An 18778-nucleotide genomic window follows, 5' to 3' on the forward strand; every position below is an offset into this window, starting at 1 on the left:
GAGTACCGATCTGAGGAGGAAACGGTGTTTGTTGCGGTCCAAGATGTCCCTGCAGCCCACTTGGAGGCGGGGCTGGTGCTGGTTCTACTCCGGATCAGGTCCATCCTGGTTGTGGCTCGGCTCAACACGGCGCAGTAAAGCTGCTGATGTTAAACCAAATCGGTGCGGCTCAGTTTGACTCGGTGCTTGTGTAAAAACTGCATTAGTGTGTGTTTGCATGTAGCAGTACACTGACAGTGTGTGTGTGTGTGTGTGTGTGTGTGTGTGTGTGTGTGTGTGTGTGTGTGTGGCAGTATATCGGCGGTTTGATCTCCTTCTGCAGTTGAGTCTGGGTGTAATAAGCCTCCATCAAACTGTCCAATATCTGACCTTTTTATCAGAGGATCAGAGAGAGTGTGTGTGTGTGTGTGTGTGTGTGTGTGTAATGAGGCTTCAGGAAACTGTTGACTGTGTGACTCAATCTGAACATTAGGCCGGCGCTAATGGACCAGTTTAGACACGCATGAGTGGAAAACATCCCTCTGCTCCGACTCGCTTCACACTTCCCGTCTCCCTCCAGCAGCACCGAGTCTTTAACGTGTTCCCAGAGTTCAGCTGTGTCGACCTCAAACTTCACCTCCGTCACGGCTGACGGGAGCGTCGTCCTTTAAACGAGTGCACAGTAGCCGTGAAGGACATGAAGTCTGTCCGGGGCTTTAACGAAAATGATGCTTCATCAAATTTTCCCACATAAAACTAATCTAGTTCAGATCCGGCCCGCGGTCCCTTCACTCAGACCTGAGCCTCCATCGTCAGTGTCAGCGTCAAGAGGTCCTGATCCTCGTGGGGACCGGGGGGGTTGTTTAGAACTACAATCACTATCCTGTAGCTAACTAGCTAACTAGCTAACTAGCTAACGTTACATTGTTTTTGGAGCATGACAGTTCTGCAGTTTGATGTATTTCAGTGTTAAATTTTCCCCTTTGATGGTGCAGACACCTGAAATTTAATTTCCACCAGTGAAGTTGCTGTAGCATGGGTCGCTAATGTTAGCCTGTAAGTTAGTATTAACAGACGGCATATTGAAAATGTTCTATCGGTTCTTTTTACATGAACATGATCGATGAGTAATGACGACTTCAAGGGTTTCTACTACACCTGTAAGTCTGTCCTGGGGGACGAGGGCGCTCCAATGCGACGGGTTTGGGGTGAAAACTGAAAACAGGATTGAAGTTTCCACAAACTTCCCTGTGAACCGGTGATCTCACACAGCGTTCCTGTCTTTATGTTTTGGGTATCAGAGAAAATCTCCCCATTCAATCCAATTCTGGGTTTCAGCTTCCATTCTCGATTCAAACCCAAATTCTTGGTTCCATACAAAGTGCCGGGTCCAGGTTCTCCAACCCAGCAGCAGGATAAATGATAAGATGTTTCTTCATGTTGCAACTTTACGTTTGTTTAGGTTGACTTTTCTATTTCTGTCTCGTCAAACGCTCTAGTTAGTGTTAGAAAACATCACGTATGAAGACGGTCAGACTTGCTGTGAAAGTCAGCCGTTTTTCGTCTGCAGCCTTGTTGGCAGTAATAACTCCTCCACCTGCTGATGTCAAGGTCTATTAAAACGCCATGTTTGGTGCAAATGTCAGCCTTAGACGTGTCTGTGCTCTGCAGAAATATTAATGTGCTTTAACATGATATCCTGTAGACTCCAGTTTACCGTGTGGTCGAACGATTCACTATAATACAATATAAAACATGAGCGTCAGTCAAGCTGCTGAACTGCTGGAGATTAAACTGAAGAAGCAAAACTAAAGTGGGAACATGAAGCTTTTTCATCTGACAAAGGAAACTTTCATTTAGACATTTCTGGGAGGTTTTGTTGGCGTAAAAATGATTAAATGAAAGTTTAATTTATTGTCTAACATCAAAATAAAAAAGTGTGTGTGAGTGTGTGTGTGTGTGTGTGTGTGTGTGTGTGTGTGTGTGTGTGTGTGTGTGTGTGTGTGTGTGTGTGTGTGTGTCAGTGGCAGACATGTTCCTGAACTCAAACTGTCTTCTGTCATGCAGATACATAAACATTCCTTCAGGTGTTCAGCATAAAAAATCAATCATCAAACATGACACCTGGAAACAACAAACGTACGACAATATGAAGCTGCTGTTATTTAAGTATTTTCATTTATGCTCCCTTAGTCGTCTTCTTCTACAACGACAAGACAGGATGTGGTGTCCCAGTCTGGACGGAGGTCAGTGTGAAGACAGAGGACTCTTGGATTTCTCTGTTTATAAGGACAACAGGTGTCACACAGGTGTCAGTGCCACATCCATTTCTTCTCCCAAACAGAGTAGGAAGCTACAAAACAAAGCTGCTAGCTCATAAATCTGTGTTTGTTCCCGTCTAAAAGTAGAACGTTAATAGGAGCTCCGGTGTGTTTCCCTCTCTGTGGTCTCACAGCCGCTCGTTACAGGTGCAGAGTTCAGAGACACTAACGACATAATGACCCACATCTGGACCGAGAGCAGGGACGTGACGGCAGCCAGACGGAGCCACAGATTTATTCTCAGCTATCATGTCTCATTCTGACAAACTCCACTGATGTAACTGATTTACTGAAACAATCAATTAATAATAATTACAAACAAATATCAGATAATCCGTCATGTGGTTTTAAATTGATCTCCGTGTGGAGCAAGAGAGCCTGAGAGCCTGCAACAGGTCTCCACAGGTAACAGGGTGTGTGTGTGTGTGTGTGTGTGTGTGTGTGTGTGTGTGTGTGTGTGTGTGTGTGTGTGTGTCAGTGAGGGTGGGCGTGTTAATTCCAGGTTCTCAACACTCCCTGAAACCTAAATCTGTATCTGCTGACTCACCTGAGTCCCACACACACCTTACCCCATGTGTGTGTGTGTGTGTGTGTGTGTGTGTGTGTGTGTGTGTGTGTGTGTGTGTGTGTGTGAAGCTATGTGCCTGTGTGCGTGAGCCAAAGCACACCTGTCAGGACCCGACGCCAGCGTAGACTCTGTGGCTTCGCCAAACATATTTGACACACACACACACACACACACACACACACACACACACACACACACACACACACACACACACACACCAGGAGAAAATGTACCTGGAGGAAAGAATATCTGCTATGAAAATGGGCCTGGCTAACAGTTTCCCCCTGCCTCCAGTGTTTATGCTAAGCTAAGCTAACCACTCCAGTTCTTGACTAACAGGCACATCTCAGTAACATGGAGGAGAGACAGATATTTCCTCCTATGTTGAATTATTTCTCTGAAGATTTTCTTGATGGATCAGACGTGACGCTGCGTCTGTTTCCTCAGCGAGCAGAAACATCAGTGAGAAAACTAAACGAACCTTTGGACTTAAAATTCAACATAAATGCTGAATGTAACAACATTTGACTGTCAGCTGCAGAAGCAGCAGGCAGCATCGACAGCTACACATAATTTACACTTAAAAAAAAGAAATACGTGGTAATTTTTGGTACTTCGTGTTGCCGGCCGACAGCCCTCTCCTCTGGAACTACTCTGCCTCAACTGCATGACGTGATGATTTAAATGTGACGTCACTGGATATATTACAGACCACAGGAAGCTTTAAAGTCGTGATTTGCTGTCGTTTCTGTCACCAGGTGTCTCTGGATGAAGACAGAAAACAGAAGACGCAGTCTGATGACGATCATGAAGTAGTTTGTGATCGAGAGTCGATGTCTCCACTATTCCTGATGTTAATCTACCTGACAGGAATGTTCACACACGAGATAAAGTACAAATCTAAGAATATGAAGACCCGGCCCGGCCCTACCCCACACTGTGGAACTGTGTGATTCCACTGCAGCGCTGGAGAATCATTTACTTGGATTATTCCCAAAATAAACACATAAAATCCCGACCGGAGCATTTCACTGGAAGCTTTGTGTGGCAGTTTTTATTTGATCACTTCATCACGATGTGGGCGTGTGAGCGCAGACGTCATTCTGAACTGAGCGACGGTTTGGTTTTGGTGAAACAAGGATTTTATTCAGCGTGCGGCGCGTCTTTAATGTTGAATCTGGAGATCAACCACACCCTCTGCAAACCAAACAACCAGCGAACACCACACACATCAGCAACATGGACGCCACCATCACCTCATCTGCCCCCGAACACAAACACACCATCCATCTACCTGCCTGCCTGCCTGTCTGTCCACCTGTGTGCTCACCTGCCTGTCTGTCCGTCCACACTGCTGTTCCACTCACTCAATAATAGATGAAGGTTTTTTTCTTCTAAAGCCAGAACCTGAAGAGGCTGGAATGGACCAACACAGCAGGAGGGGGCATCACACACACACACACACACACACACACACACACACACACACACACACACACACACACACTCCTCAGAGTCAGCAGTAATGGCCCCCTCAGGGACCAGCCTTATCAATAGTGGATGGAGGAGAGAGAGGATCAAAGGTTGAACAATTAAAGCTCTGAACAGACAGAAACACAGACAAAAGTCTGTGTGAATAATGTAACACACACACACACACACACTTCATCTGTCTGTGTCTGTGTGTGTTCTGACTGCATATAAACTGGACCACAGGTTCTGAGCTCTGTGTGCAGTGACTGACAGTCATGTGAGGAATGTGGTCAAAACGACGCTGAGCGCCGAGACCAGAGACACGCTGCATCCAGGACGCTGAGACGTGGATCCAGTGTCGGAGGAGGAGCTCTGTGATGATCAACAGAATTTCCATCTGTAAACTTGAACATAATCTGGGTTTGAAGACTTAATGACGTCACTCTTCTTCCTGGTTATTAGAAGTTCGTCTACAGCCGAGACAAATCTGTTGAACCTGTCATGAATCTAAACTTCACCTTCCTGTCGATGCAACAACACGATCGGCTGATATTTTTCCTGGTTCGGGTTAGGGTTAGGCGGTCCGTCTCTCTGGTTCTGTTGAAGGACGTCTGTGCAGAGGCAGAAGTGAACACTGACCAACATGCAGCCAGCACCAAACACAAAGTCCAACTGACGCTGATGTGAATTAGTTCTGCAGGTCTCGTGGTCTTAAATGTCATATGATCAATATCATTTATTTCAATGTTATTTTCTGTTTTTTTAGCTGCATGTATCTGTGTTTTCTCATGAATCTCTGTGATCTGATTCTGTTCGCGTCCTCCAGGTCGCCTCTCTGATGCTGTCGGTTCTGTTGTGTACACGTGACTTCCAGTCACATGTGCGGTTCTTCTCTGCTGAGACGGGCTGGACTCCAGGCTGTGTGGACGGCGGATGATGTAAAGCCCGCTGAGGCGATATGATTGGCAAAGGAGACGTGTTTAAATTGCAGCGCTGTGATTGGATCTGACATGTTTCAGAGTTCAGAGATTGTAACAGATTTGTTAGACGGCGTCGTGCAGTTTGACGTGATTGTGTTCAGGGTTGTTTTGCTCCAGAGTTTCTGTGAACCTCTCCATCTTTTTATTTACTGGCCAGATGCATTTATATGAGAATATATTTGGGTGAAATTCTCAGACGGGGGTTTTAAGTGTTTTCTGGTCCTGACTGAGCTTTAGCTTCGTGTCAGAGCACTTCAAACCGTTCGGCTTCAAAGGCCTCCATTAGAAGTCGGCTTCAAATATTAATAACCGCAGCCAGCAAGCTTGCACTTTAATCAATACCTCTGACTCAGACACACACTCGCTATGCACAGCAACATACCAACAACAGCCACACTGACACGTAACAACACAACGGCAGACACACACGGACACACTTCAGTGCAGCAAACATGGACACAAACGCCTCCAACTGGCTCCAAATCTGCATTTTTACGCTGTTTACGCGTCTCTGAAGGGAAAATGTCAACACAGTTTCTCTCTGTGGAAAGTGTCCAGAGATAACAAAGTGCTGCGAGCTGCATGTGACGGTGACACATCATGAGTCAGCGTTCACTCTGCTGGGGAACCTGTTGTTGGACGTCTGACACGGTGAAATAAGACAAACCCGAACAGAGGACGAGCTGTGGCGTTATTCTTCTGGGTTCTAATTATCCGACCCACGCCGCAGAGGAACATTCGAGGGAACTTTTAATCAGACGGACTTCGATGTTGTACACATGCGATTGTATTTATATCACCCACAATCTCAACCACATCGCCTCAGAGGGCTTCACCATCTTTACAGCGACGTCCTCCGTCCTCAGACCCTCGATCGAGTGAGGAAAAACTTTTAACACGGGGAGAAACAAAGATGGAAGAAAGCTCATGAAGAAGCTCAGAGGACGGACAGACAGGCAGCAGATGTCACGTGTACAGATCAGAACAGAACATCTACATGTTGTCCAGGTCCAAAACCTTCTCAGTTCACTGCAGCTGATTCTGCACGACGGGGCTGAAAACGAAACACGGTGCCGCCAGCTGGACAGGTGTGAGAAGTATCATAGAAAGATCGCACATCTGCATTCCTGAGTGACTTCAATCTGGAGACAGAACCTTAAACCTGATGTTTCTGTCTGAATATGATCCCACAGCTGCTCTCCTGTTTCAATCCTCCCCAGAGAGCAGATGAGTACAAACATGATTTCTAGGCGACAGAGTTGATGCGAGCTGTTATGGATTCATCACTCAGGTGGTGTTTCACGTCAACCAGAGCGCAAATCCATCCAGCAGCTACCTGACTGTCACCAGAAACTGCAGCTCGTTATGCCAAGAAAAGCACAAAAGCAGCATTCTGGCACGGCCGCCTGAATGGAATGTAACCGTCAAAACGTCTGCTGTGAGAAACGTGTGAGAGGCGAACAGGACGGGACGCCAACCGACTGGAACCGCCCACCTCGTCGAGGGTTGGGCACCAGATTCCTTCTCTTTTCTTTTTTTTGCCAAACTAAATTGACTTTGGGAGTTAAAACAGCAGGTTAGTGCAGGACAATCAGCAAACACACCCAGTGATGAAGTCAAAGCGCTGCCTGTTTACAGACGGATTCAGGACGGGCTCAGACCCACGTCTGGATCCAGTCCAGTCTCTGCTGGATCCAGTCCAGTCTCTGCTGGATCCAGTCCAGTCTCTGCTGGATCCAGTCCAGTCTCTGCTGGATCCAGTCCAGGCTCTGCTGGTTTCCCACCAACCAACCCTTCCATCCCAGTCCCCCACCTGCAGGACCAGGGTTACTATTCCGGCTCTGGTACGCATGTGATAATTCAAAAAACTCAAAACTTTTTAAATGTTTGTTTTCACTCTTAAACAGGTGAAAATGTTTGAGTATATCTTATTTTTTAGGAGGCGGCTGCACACTGCAGGGAAAACTGTTTAATCCTTTTATTTTCTAACAACCAGGTGTGAAAATAATATTTTGCAACTATCTGAGATGTTAGAAATACTTAGAATCAGACTGTACTGAGCCTGCCCTCAGATAAAACTATGAAGACTGTCCAAACAGGTCAAATAAATCCTTCTCTGTTCTAACTGATGTCACAGCATCTCTGCGGCAGAAAAATGACACCGTCTGAATTTGTTCCCTATAAACCTCAAGTTCTCTGTGATCTTCAGTCTGCCTTTAAATTAAAGGCGAGGCTGCTGCTGCTGCTGACACAGTCACTATATGTGGTGGAGTAACTGTGGAAGCTGCTGATGAAGACGATGAAGAGAAGAGAGACACAACTGTCAGATGAAATGTAACCTCACACTCCATCTAGGAACAAATCTCGACAGGTTATAACGATGTGACGTCTTGAAAACTTCCCTCCTGAAGTCAGCGTGAACATTCTGACGTTACCTGAGACAAAAACACCTGGATGTGACCAGCTACACCTGCAACAACACAACTCAGCAGCAACAAGTCCAGCTCAGCGTCTGTCTGCTGACACCTTAGAGCCGGTCTGAGGCTTCTTCTTCTCTGGTCCCTGTTTCTTTTCCTCATCTCTCTGTCAACGTCCTCTTTGGTCTCTTCCCTGTTGTGGCCCGCTCACCCGGCTCGAGTTCTGCTGCCCAAACCCTCCTCCTCCTCCTGGTGACCCACAGCTGCTGTGGCAGTGGTTGGAAACGCTCCCACTGGTTCTGCTAGCAAAGCTCACTTGTAGCGACAGTATCGCTGCTTTAAGGAAACTTGTATAGCTGAGGCAGCGCGAGCCGAAACGTCAGTATAGAACTGCTGCTCTTCTACACTTTCCACATTTTAGTGGACCGGTTGACTCAAACTCTGTCAGTGAAGCGAGTCATGGAAGAAATCCATCCATCGATTCACAGATGCTTCCTTCACAATGTGTTTTTGGGCTGCGGCGCGTCACGTGACCATGTAATTACACTGTTTGGGTCACTAGTTGGTGCTCTTCACAGGGGCTTCAGTCCATCACGTGGCGGTTGGGACGTGGTACTCCATCTTAAAAAATCACTACTTGTAAGCAAACTGATTTTTGAGTCTCCAACTCGTCAAAAACTGAAGCTTTGGGACCCCAAATCATCAGTTTGGGTCGGGAAGTTGGGAAACCCAGAACTTGCTTGAGGAGCTGCGAATGAAACTCAAAGATGAGCACTTCTTACAGACAGGACCGGAGCAGCCAGTAACAGGACCAGAACCAGAACTGTTCTACAGCTCTACAAACTGATCTGACATCCACAGCTGCTGATGGAGGCCGTGATGAGAACAAAAGGCAGAACTGATCCACTCAGCGGGATTTTCCACCTTCTCTTCACTAAATGTCAGATATTTGGACATCACACCATCAAGTAGAACACATGAATGTTTGTTTGTGTGTCTGTCGGGCTCATCTGGGAACAACTCTGAGATATAAAGCCAACAGAAACCACTCAGCACACATCAGCTCCATCATCACTTCCATCAGCAGCAGCAGCAGAAGAAGAAGAAGCGTCGCTGCAGACGCAGGCAGGTGTGAAATTAAGAAACTGTACATCCACCAATTAACCTGTTTTATCTGTGTGATATCAAAGACTGCAGGCCGCTGCAGGAGTAACAACACACCAGGAGAAATAAATTAACAGCATGACTCACCGTCAGATGAAATGCACTGTGGGTAATTAACATCCTGAGGACAGTGTCTTCCCCCTGAGCGTCTCTGAGAGGAGACAGGTTTGATGTCAGAGGGAGTGTGCGTGGGAGCGGCGGGCAGCGTTTCCATGAATGTTAATGGGCTTTAAATTCTGCCTCTCTCAGTCCTGTTAGCGCTGCATCTGCATAAAGCGAGCAGCTCTGTGGGCGTCATCAGATCCAGGTTGTCTGATCAAAAGCCGGGAGCAGCTGGTCCTGCTTCATGATGTGAACAGGAGGGACTTCAGGGTGATGCACAGTGCAGCTCAGGTTCTCCTCCGAATCCAAACTTTTAGTTCACGGGATTCATTTGAAGGAAGGAAAAACATGTTGTGAATGTTCGTCAGACACAGAGTGACGGAGAGCAGACGGTCTGAAGCTCAGCACGTCTGTCCATCACGTCAGCTCGACACCTCTGTACACTCAAACACCCAAACCATTTAACCACAGAGAAACTGAACTACAGCAGAAACACAAAGTCAAAAGTCAACAGTGTCGTGCAGGTGTGACGGGACACGTCAGGTAACGAGGCTCGTTAACAACACGTCCTGCTCTGTAGTCCACGTAAACGTCTTCATAACGATCAGAACCAGGATCTGTGTTAGTGCGTCACAATGCTGATGTTTCAATCATGATCACTAAATTGGTATTAATAATCAATCTTATCTACAATCATCCAAGTCTGAACATCACTGCACTCCTTCAGTCCTGCTCAGCAACAACATTTGCTTTTTAAGAAGCATCTTAACATCAGTCAGCGTGTTCCTCTCTGAGCGTGATTATTTAGATCAACCTCATATAACACGTGTACAGTGTTTCTGTCTGAGTTTTGTCTGACAGAAACACGTTCTGCCCATCAGCACCTCCTGGATTTTAAAGCAGACAGTGTTTAAAGTGAAGAGTTGTTGAGTTCTTTCACTTCTCGGTCCAAACTTCAGACTTCAGATCATCTTCTCTTCTAAACTTAACTCGTCTTCTCTTGTCAGTCTGTGCTGACCGAGTCTCCCTCGTGAAAGATATCTGTGATCTCAGTGAGACTAACCAGGTTAGATCAAATCTGTGTGATCGGCATGTTCCACCACAACACACCTGAATACACACACACACACACACACACACACACACACACACACACACACACACACACACTGTTCTTCTACAGCTGCTTCAAACAGATTTATTTAAAGTCTGACTGCATTATTTGGCTAAAGATGAGTAAATATTGTAGTTTTGTTGACTCACTGTGAGAGAATGGACTTCTGTTACCGTCTCCTGTAGCTTCTCCACGCTTCGTCTGTAAATCCCCAAAATAATGTTGAATAAAAACTCGTTCTTCGCTCCATATTTCTGTGTCGTCCAGAACTAACCCGGCTGTCAGCTCGCATGAAATGTTCTGCAGCGCCACAGTCCTGCCTGCACCGCCTGACCCGTAAACATGAGATTAATACACAGGAAACAATCAGCTGGTAGCAACTTAATCTACTGTAAACACACACACACACACACACACACACACACACACACACACACACACACACACACACACACACACACACAGTTACATCTCTATTGAACGGGGGTGAGGATGAGGAGCTCTGAGGAGAAAATCAATATTTATCCAAATCCATCTGTTGTGTTTTGTTCGGGTCGGCACCAGAGACTTCCATCTGACCCTGAACGCATCACACTGTTGACACACTACAGATGGAAAGAAAAAAAATCAATGTGGATAAAACAACAGACTGTGAGGAACAGATCTGTTCTCCTCAGACCTTCTGCTGCTGATTAACAGCTCAGACTGATTCTTTTGTCACACAGACACACAAAATATTCAGTTTGCAGAGAAAAGCAGCAAACTTGATCGACTTCAACTCCAATCAATCAATCAATCAATCATGTCATCATGCAGGCTGATTACAGAAGCAAGAGAAAAACTTTAAAGAGCCGAGACAGGAAAAGTCTTGATGTTCAACACGTGGTGATTTATTTACTTCAGTAATCTCTGATGAGCAGTAAGTACAAATACTCAGTTACTCTCCTCCAGTTCATGTTTCATGTATCTGTATTTACTCTGAGTCTCTGTGTGACTTCTCCTCTCTACACCTGAACTTTCTCCTCCTCACAGCTTCACAACAGCCTCGTTACTTTAGTTTGATTCTTGTTATTTCCCAACATCAGCAGACTGATGTGGACCAATCAGACGCAGCGAGAAAGACGTAAAAGCCGTAAGAAGCCGTAAACAGACAGAGAGGGAGGCTGGAATGTGGAGAAAAGGCGTGTTAGTGTCTCGTATCTGCAGAGAGTTTCTGATTTTCTCTCTTTGTTGCTGCTCGGGACGCTTTACCAACCCAACATGTGTCTATTTGACGTCCTGGGAATGAGACTCAACAATCAACTGTCTTTGTGGTGCGTTCAGGAACAGCTGGGACAAATCCTACTGATTCTACCTTTAACTTTAATTCTATTAGTATGACGTGAGCTTCAGTTTGCTTTGACCATTGATTATTAGCATTATTTCCTCCCGCGGGACAAACTGGAGTTAATGACCATGAGAACGTGTTGAATCGTGTGTGACGTGCCTGCAGGGAACAGATTAGCACTTTCTTGCCCTGGTCACAAGTCAAAAGGGTCGACAACAAAACGCTGCATGTTGGGAAAAAAAAAAAACAATACCAGCAACACATCAACCCCCTCGAAACACATCATCCCCCACTCTGACAACCTGTTGCCACGAGAAACCATCACGTCCCGTCAATCACCGCGCGGGAAACAATGCTGCGATTGGTGGGCTGACAGGCCGGGTCACCATGACGACGCAAAGACCTCGCTGATGACTCAATGGAGAGCGAGGCGGAGCGAGAGAGCGAGGTCTGGTCTCCTGCAGGCTGCCATCGAGCCCCTCGCCGCCTTTATGTGTCCCAGTTCAGTTTTAAGAGGATTAACAGCTCTTTTCAACAGCGGCTAATAAGACTAATTAGTCCAAATGAGAAATGTTGAGAGAGAGAGAGAGACAGAAAGAGACAGACAGACAGAAAGAGAGAGAAGAAGAAGAAGAAGAAGAAGAAGAAGAAGAAGAAGAATGTGTTTTTGGTCCTGTATTCATTCTGTGTGTACTGAAGGTGGTGAAAGACAAACAGAGTGAAGACAACTCGCCCATCGTGGATTAAGACTTCATGTAAAGAAAGATAAAACAAGCTGTATTTCAGCATGCGTCCACTACAGCAGCTCCATGTCAGACATTTAGTAGAAACATTAACTGAAACTGTCCACAGTGTGAGAATAAGTTGAGCCATCAGTTTTAGCTTTCACTCCCCGAGCTCCCAGTTCAAACCGCTAACTGCAAAGCTTACTGAGCTAACTACCCAGAAATCAGTTAGCATGTTAGCATGTTAGCACATCCTGTCCCATCGTCTCAGAGTCTGAATGTGTCTCCAGTTTAAATGTGTGTAATAAGCTGTGTGTCACCACATGCTGAACATATTCACATGTTTCATTCATCATTAATGTCCCACAGTTTAATCCTGAAGCTCTTCATGTGCTAACAACAGTTAGCGGTTGCTAACAAGTGTCTGAATGAGACTACAGAGGTTGTCGGGGACATTAAACGTCCTCACAGCAACACGGAGACTCATCTACTCACTAGTCCGTCTTTACAGGCCACTTTAGTTCCACACTGTTCTAACTCTGACTTTACAACTTGGACACTGATCAGTTTATAGAAAACCTGGATAGTAATTGTGCAGTAAGACTCTTAGTGGTGGAGACGTTTCAGTCATGTGACCGTGATGTCGTCTGTTTGTAGCCTAACATTAGCTTCTTACTGCTACACAGTTAATGTAGCTTCACACATCACAGAGTGGAGTTCATCTGTGGAGATTATCTGGATCAACAGAACCTGGACATGTCATCATTGATTTTACTTCTAAATTCGATCATCGAAATCAAAAGCAGGATCAATAATTTGCGTCCTAAGATAAAAGCAGACACGACACTTCAGCGAGGACACAAACAGCTGAGCAGCACCACATGTAATCTGATTACTCTGGACAGATCTGAGGAGGCTGCTGCTGTTTGTTGAAGTCTGAAATCTTTCTTTGACTCTACGTAACCTTTGTTTGGACTCAGTCACTCGATGACGGAATCAGTTCAACAGAATTATAGTTATTCTAACGCTGCTGAGATAATAATTACAAGTAACAACGACCTTTCAAACAAATCTAGTCCTCGTGTTGCCTCCAAGTCTGGAACGCCAGGCCACACCGAGCCACCAAAATAAAATACTTTCACACCCACATCCTTCAAAATAAAAGCTGTTTCTTGGGGTCTCTGTTAGCGTTCAGACAAATGTAGGAAACCACTCCGATCTCTAAAGTGCCGTCGTAAAAGAACTGGCCTGAAAATAAACTGAACTGAATCAGATGATGAAGAAAAGAGAGAAAACACATCTCATCTGCAAACTCAATTACAACAAAAACTAATGAGAGTTCAGGAAATCCAATTTACTGTGAAGTGACTCAGTCTGTGCAGAACACAAGGACCCGCCGGAGCCCGAGCCAGAGGAGGAAACACTTCAGAGTCCGATGGTCTGAGAGAACAAAGACGCCACTCACAGAGGCAGGAAGTGTTTCATGAGCACGCATCGCGCTTCCTGGGTGACCTTTTCAGATGATCAATAAGTTACGACGCAGCCGGATTTATCTGCTGCTCTCGAGAGTTTTGACAACTACAGAGCTGATAAACAAGTGATGAGGAGGAGAAGGGCGAGCACACAGAGAGAGAGAGAGAGAGAGAGAGAGCTCGATTTGAATAATGAATGAGTTGTTTACTGTCTAAAAGGTCTAGACCACCACACACACACACACACACACACACACACACACACACACACACACACACACACACACCTTCTCTCTTTGCTCTAAATAGTGATGCATGGCTACAATCCGCCTGAAAAACAACCATACAAATCATGACACCAATCTCAGGCTCTTTCTCACACACACACACACACACACCAGCCCGTATGTGTGTGTGTGTGTGTTTGCTCTGACACCAATAGTCATTGATGCGGTTCAGGATTATACAAAGACTTGTAGATTTTGTCTCGTCTACCAGCTGAAGACACAAAAAGACGGAGGCCCCAGTGTGTGTGTGTGTGTGTGTGTGTGTGTGTGTGTGTGCAGATTTTATTAGTCTTGTCCCAATTAGTCTCACAGACACACACATGCAGATATATCCGAGCGTGAAGCCTCCGTCACTGTTAACAGCTCTCCGTCTTTTAATGATGGAGGTCAGAACGCCGTCCGTCACACGAGGCGACGCCCACTCAGTCTTCTTCTTCAGATAATTAGCCGCGCTTTGTTTTTCTCAATACATCACACAGGAGCGACTGGGAGATCGGCTGTAAATTGAGATTTTATATCGACTCTCTGCGACAGTCTAACGCTCTGTTGACTTCTGACCTGTGACCCTGGAGGCCGGTCTCTCAGAGCTGAGTCTGGATCCCTGCAGGAAGAGAAGCTGGTTTCCGACGGTGTTTGTTCAGTTCTCACAGACGACATCAAGGCGCCTCTCTGTGGACAAGCGTCCTTTTCTTTTTCAAAGTACGCTGGATTCATTGTTTTTACTGTGAGGTCGAACTCGATATCGATAATAAAAGAATAACACTGATATATGAGGCTGTGCCTCAGGCGAACAGCCAGCGTCTTATTATGTGAAGGTCGCTGGTTCGATTCCCCTCGTCCGCATGTCGAAGATACTGAACCCCAAACTGCTCCTGATTTGCTGGTCTGCAGTTTGCACGGCAGCCACCGCCATCAGTGAATGAATGAATTACTGAGAGTCACTTTGGACTAAAGCGACTGATAACTGCTCTGAATGTAAATGACTCTTATATTTCTGCTACTGTGACAAACTGATCTGACGTCTGTGTTGCTGAAGCTCCTCTCGACCTCTGAGAACTAAAAGTCGACCGACTCAAGTCAGAAAATCTGAGATGAACTAATCAGAAGTTCAGAGTGGAAGTGGAGCAGATTGAGTCCTCAGCTTCTAAAGCCGCCGTGCTCATTAGCATCTTAGCTATAGTATAACACACACACACACACACACACACACACACACACACACACACACACACACACACACCATCAGCTGTTTGACTCATTAGTGTGTTAACTAACAGCCAGTGCACGAACACACACTAACACACAAGATTGCCTTTGTAATCATCACACGCTACACAACAGGAGGCCTGGGACCTTGAGAGTATGTGTGTGTGTGTGTGTGTGTGTGTGTGTGTGTGTGTGTGTGTGTGTGTGTGTGTGTGTGTGTGTGTGAGAGAGAGTGAGAGCCTGAGGTTTGATTAAAAAGCTCTTTTGTGGTTTTGAGATGCTAATCTTTCTATTATCAGCAGGATAAAAGGGAGTTTAGCTGCTTAAAGACAAACAAATGACTTCTGGCACACACACACCATACATGGCTAATGAGCGCTTTGTGTGAGAGCCTCTGCGAGAGTGTGTGTGTGTGTGTGTGTGTGTGTGTGTGTGTGTGTGTGTGTGTGTGTGTGTGTGTGTGTGTGTGTGTGTGTGTGTGTGTGTGTGCGTGTGTGTCGGACAGAGAAACATCTAAATCTGTCTCGGCTCTCAGGTCTCTCAGCTACACAAACACAAACACCTGAAGAAGAAATCCCATCATGTCGGCGACAGGAAGCATTCATGACATCACTTGTCAGCTTACATACGGAGGCCAACTGTGATGTCAGCGAGCAGGCTGAAAGGCTGAAGTCCAAACTCCTCACAGAACTGGGTCCAAACAGCTTCCAGGCGAGCTGGACTGACAGCTCATCAACACGGCAGAGGCTCTGAGCTGTTCTCAGTGTGGGAGAAGGTGCCAGTTTGGTGAGAAATGTGTTGTTTCGCATGAATATTCATTTAAAAATCAAATTTTATAGAATTATAATGTTGAATACAATCTCATATGAACAGCTGATCATGTGGAAGGTGTGAAGAGTGATCACCAACTCTGCTGTTCCCTCCACGTCCACACGGCGTTTTAGCCTCTTTTTCTCATTGTTTTGGTTTTAAAGCCCACAAATGACTCTTCTGTTGTTCTCTGTTCCAACATTTAATCAAACAGTCTCTGACAAACCTGATGTACTCGACCCACTCTGCAGGAGCTAAAGAGTCAGATCTCTCTCAGGAGTCTGTAAAGAGTTTAAACCCTGGAGCAGGATGTCAGCTGCTGTTTTCAACATGTACGTGAAACAGCAACAACCTCCAAGCCGAAACTAGCAAACTACTCTAACATGCTTGTAAACAAGCTAGCAGCTGGTGCCGCTTCAGGGATTCAGCCATTTTAATTCCCAACATGCAAATCAAATTTCCCCTGACGCTATTTTGCAGAGGCACTGCTGCTGCATCCTGGGTTAAACTCCACCTAAGACGATTATGATAACAGAATAAGAAGTGGTGGCAAAACTCCACTGAGATGTGCCCACCTGATCGTATCAACCAAGGCGGTTCCGGGGCTGGTTAGAGGCCAGTCGTTAGCACTCTGGAACCAGTTCTTTGTGTTTCGACAGCCATGGAAACTGACTCCTGGCCAGGAAAAGTGGTCCCAGAGATTCACCAACACTTTGCTGGTCCAGAACAAAGAACTTCATGAACGTCAGGAGCTGGGGACGAGCTTACTGTGACCAAGGACCAACTAAAACTGCTTATGACTGCCATTTTTTAAAACCAGAGGTAGTCTAGCATGGGGCGACACATTTACAGATGAACAAACAAAAAGATTTTCACTCTGGACACCAAATCAAACCAGTAGCTGTCCAAGGACCAGTCCTGTTCGGATCACTTGAAGTAATCCACCAGGGTTCTTTCTGGCAATGATGGGAAACTGGATTTCTAAAGTGATTTGCTGGTTGAACAGAATGTAACCAGCACTTTGGTCGCTCTGGTCTAAAGGGGGTACAGGTTTACTTCCTGGTTATGTGGCTGACCGAATATGGTCTTTCCCCAGTTTCCTGCTGGCCCATGACTTTCCGCTCAGTCACTGGACTTCACACTCTGAAGACGTTACAGATTCATGATTGCTTTCCTTGGTTTGTCTCTGTTATTATGATGCTCTGCGGTGACAATTATTTTTGGTACCACGGCGGAATTTCTCACTGCAACTGGACAAAACTGATGGCGAGGCTGATCAGCAACACCATGTCCAGGTTTATAACACATGAACAGAACCCTACGACTCATTCTCAAACCCACAGAACGCAGCATCAAACCACAGACTTTTATATAAAAGTCAACGTGTCGCATCTACGATGCACAGCTTGGCTCGACAGATGCCAGCTCGGAGGTCAGATGGATCTGTCAGAGCAATTTAAACACGAGCCTGCAGATTAATCTGTTTCGAGGGTGAATAAAAGCAGGATGGGAAACAGAATGAGAGAAAGATGAGGTGAACAGAAGAGTACGATCTCTCTTCTCCCCACTCTCAGCACTGTGAGCGCTGCAGGACACTGATGATACCGTTGATATGCTTTATAACAAGTCTCTTCAGTTCAGTGACCCGTCACAGTGACTCAGACGTCGAGCTCACCAACTGTAACATCTGCTTAGCCTCTGCTAAATGCTTCCACTGTAAACATTATGTAATATGTATACATGCTTTTAGGAGAGTTGAACCACATTCTGACTCTCACTGTAAAAACCAGCCTGCTGCCTCTAACTTTCACTGAAACTGAAGATATCTGAGAATATCGCGCCTGCCTGTAACATCAGTGCAGCTGCCAGTTCATGATTAAACAGAATTAAACAGCAGAGTAACGGCTAAATGCAGCTGCCATTAGCTAGTTAGCTCGGTTAGCCGTGCAGCTAGGGGTCGGGAACAGTGGAGTGCTTGGGTTTACATCACTGGTGGGATTTTTAGGCCAGGATGGGCCAGATCTAGATCTTCATGAATTAATGATTAGCCATACCAAGCGCTCTGAAGATGATTAGCATCCTGTTATCATGAAAACAGCTTCCGGTGAAGTGACTGTACACACTGCAAGTGGGTTGCCAGGCATCATGGGGACTCAGATGCACGGTTTGTTTCAGACATCTGAATGACTTCCATCATCCTCTGATGTTCATAAGTCAACATCAAAACAGAGCGCAGTGTTATTAACTTCTTAACAATTACGCGCAGCCAATCGCATTACCCACATCGTGTGTGAGTGAAGATGTGTTTGTGTTTAGTTGCGATGCCGTTGTGTTCACTTGGAGCTCGTTACATTCAGTCACTGTTAACGGTCAGTTGAGCAACAAGTAAAACATTAGTTCATCAAGAAAACTCTGTAAATCACCAGGAGTCCAGGCAGCCGAAGGACATTAGAGCGTAAACCATAACATGTTCCAGTTTCACCCAAACCCGTGTGAATAAAGTTATACATTCTGTGTTTTCGTACAGTGATCAGTGAAACTCTCAGCTCCAGCAGCATCTTTCTGACATGAAATATTCGCTCTGTGCAACTCGCTCACCACTTAAAGTTGAAGCAAAAGGTTAAGGTGGAACGCTCCTAAAGTTTAGTTCCATATAAATGCAGATAATTCATTATTTTGTCGTTAGTGAAAAACAATATTGACCTTGAAGTTGAAAAAGGAGCCTCATATAAGAAACAATACTGAAATCACAAGTCGGAAAAGTCACGTGAGATCTGGCGTGGATAGTTGTTGCTGAAGACAGTAGTTCCACCTTAACTGTCCTCCAGGTTAC

General features: G+C 45.7%; 2 protein-coding genes across 10 annotated transcripts in view; both read right to left on the minus strand.

The window, feature by feature from the left end:
* LOC119022489 (putative C-type lectin domain family 20 member A) overlaps positions 1-18778 on the minus strand; it is an 826153-nt gene that overhangs the window by 245026 nt on the left and 562349 nt on the right. The gene's annotated exons all lie outside the window — the stretch shown is intronic.
* LOC119022460 (extracellular sulfatase Sulf-2-like) overlaps positions 1-18778 on the minus strand; it is a 102718-nt gene that overhangs the window by 78283 nt on the left and 5657 nt on the right. The gene's annotated exons all lie outside the window — the stretch shown is intronic.

Source organism: Acanthopagrus latus, chromosome 7, assembly GCF_904848185.1.
Source record: "Acanthopagrus latus isolate v.2019 chromosome 7, fAcaLat1.1, whole genome shotgun sequence".
In the NCBI taxonomy this organism is placed as follows: Eukaryota; Metazoa; Chordata; class Actinopteri; order Spariformes; family Sparidae; genus Acanthopagrus; species Acanthopagrus latus.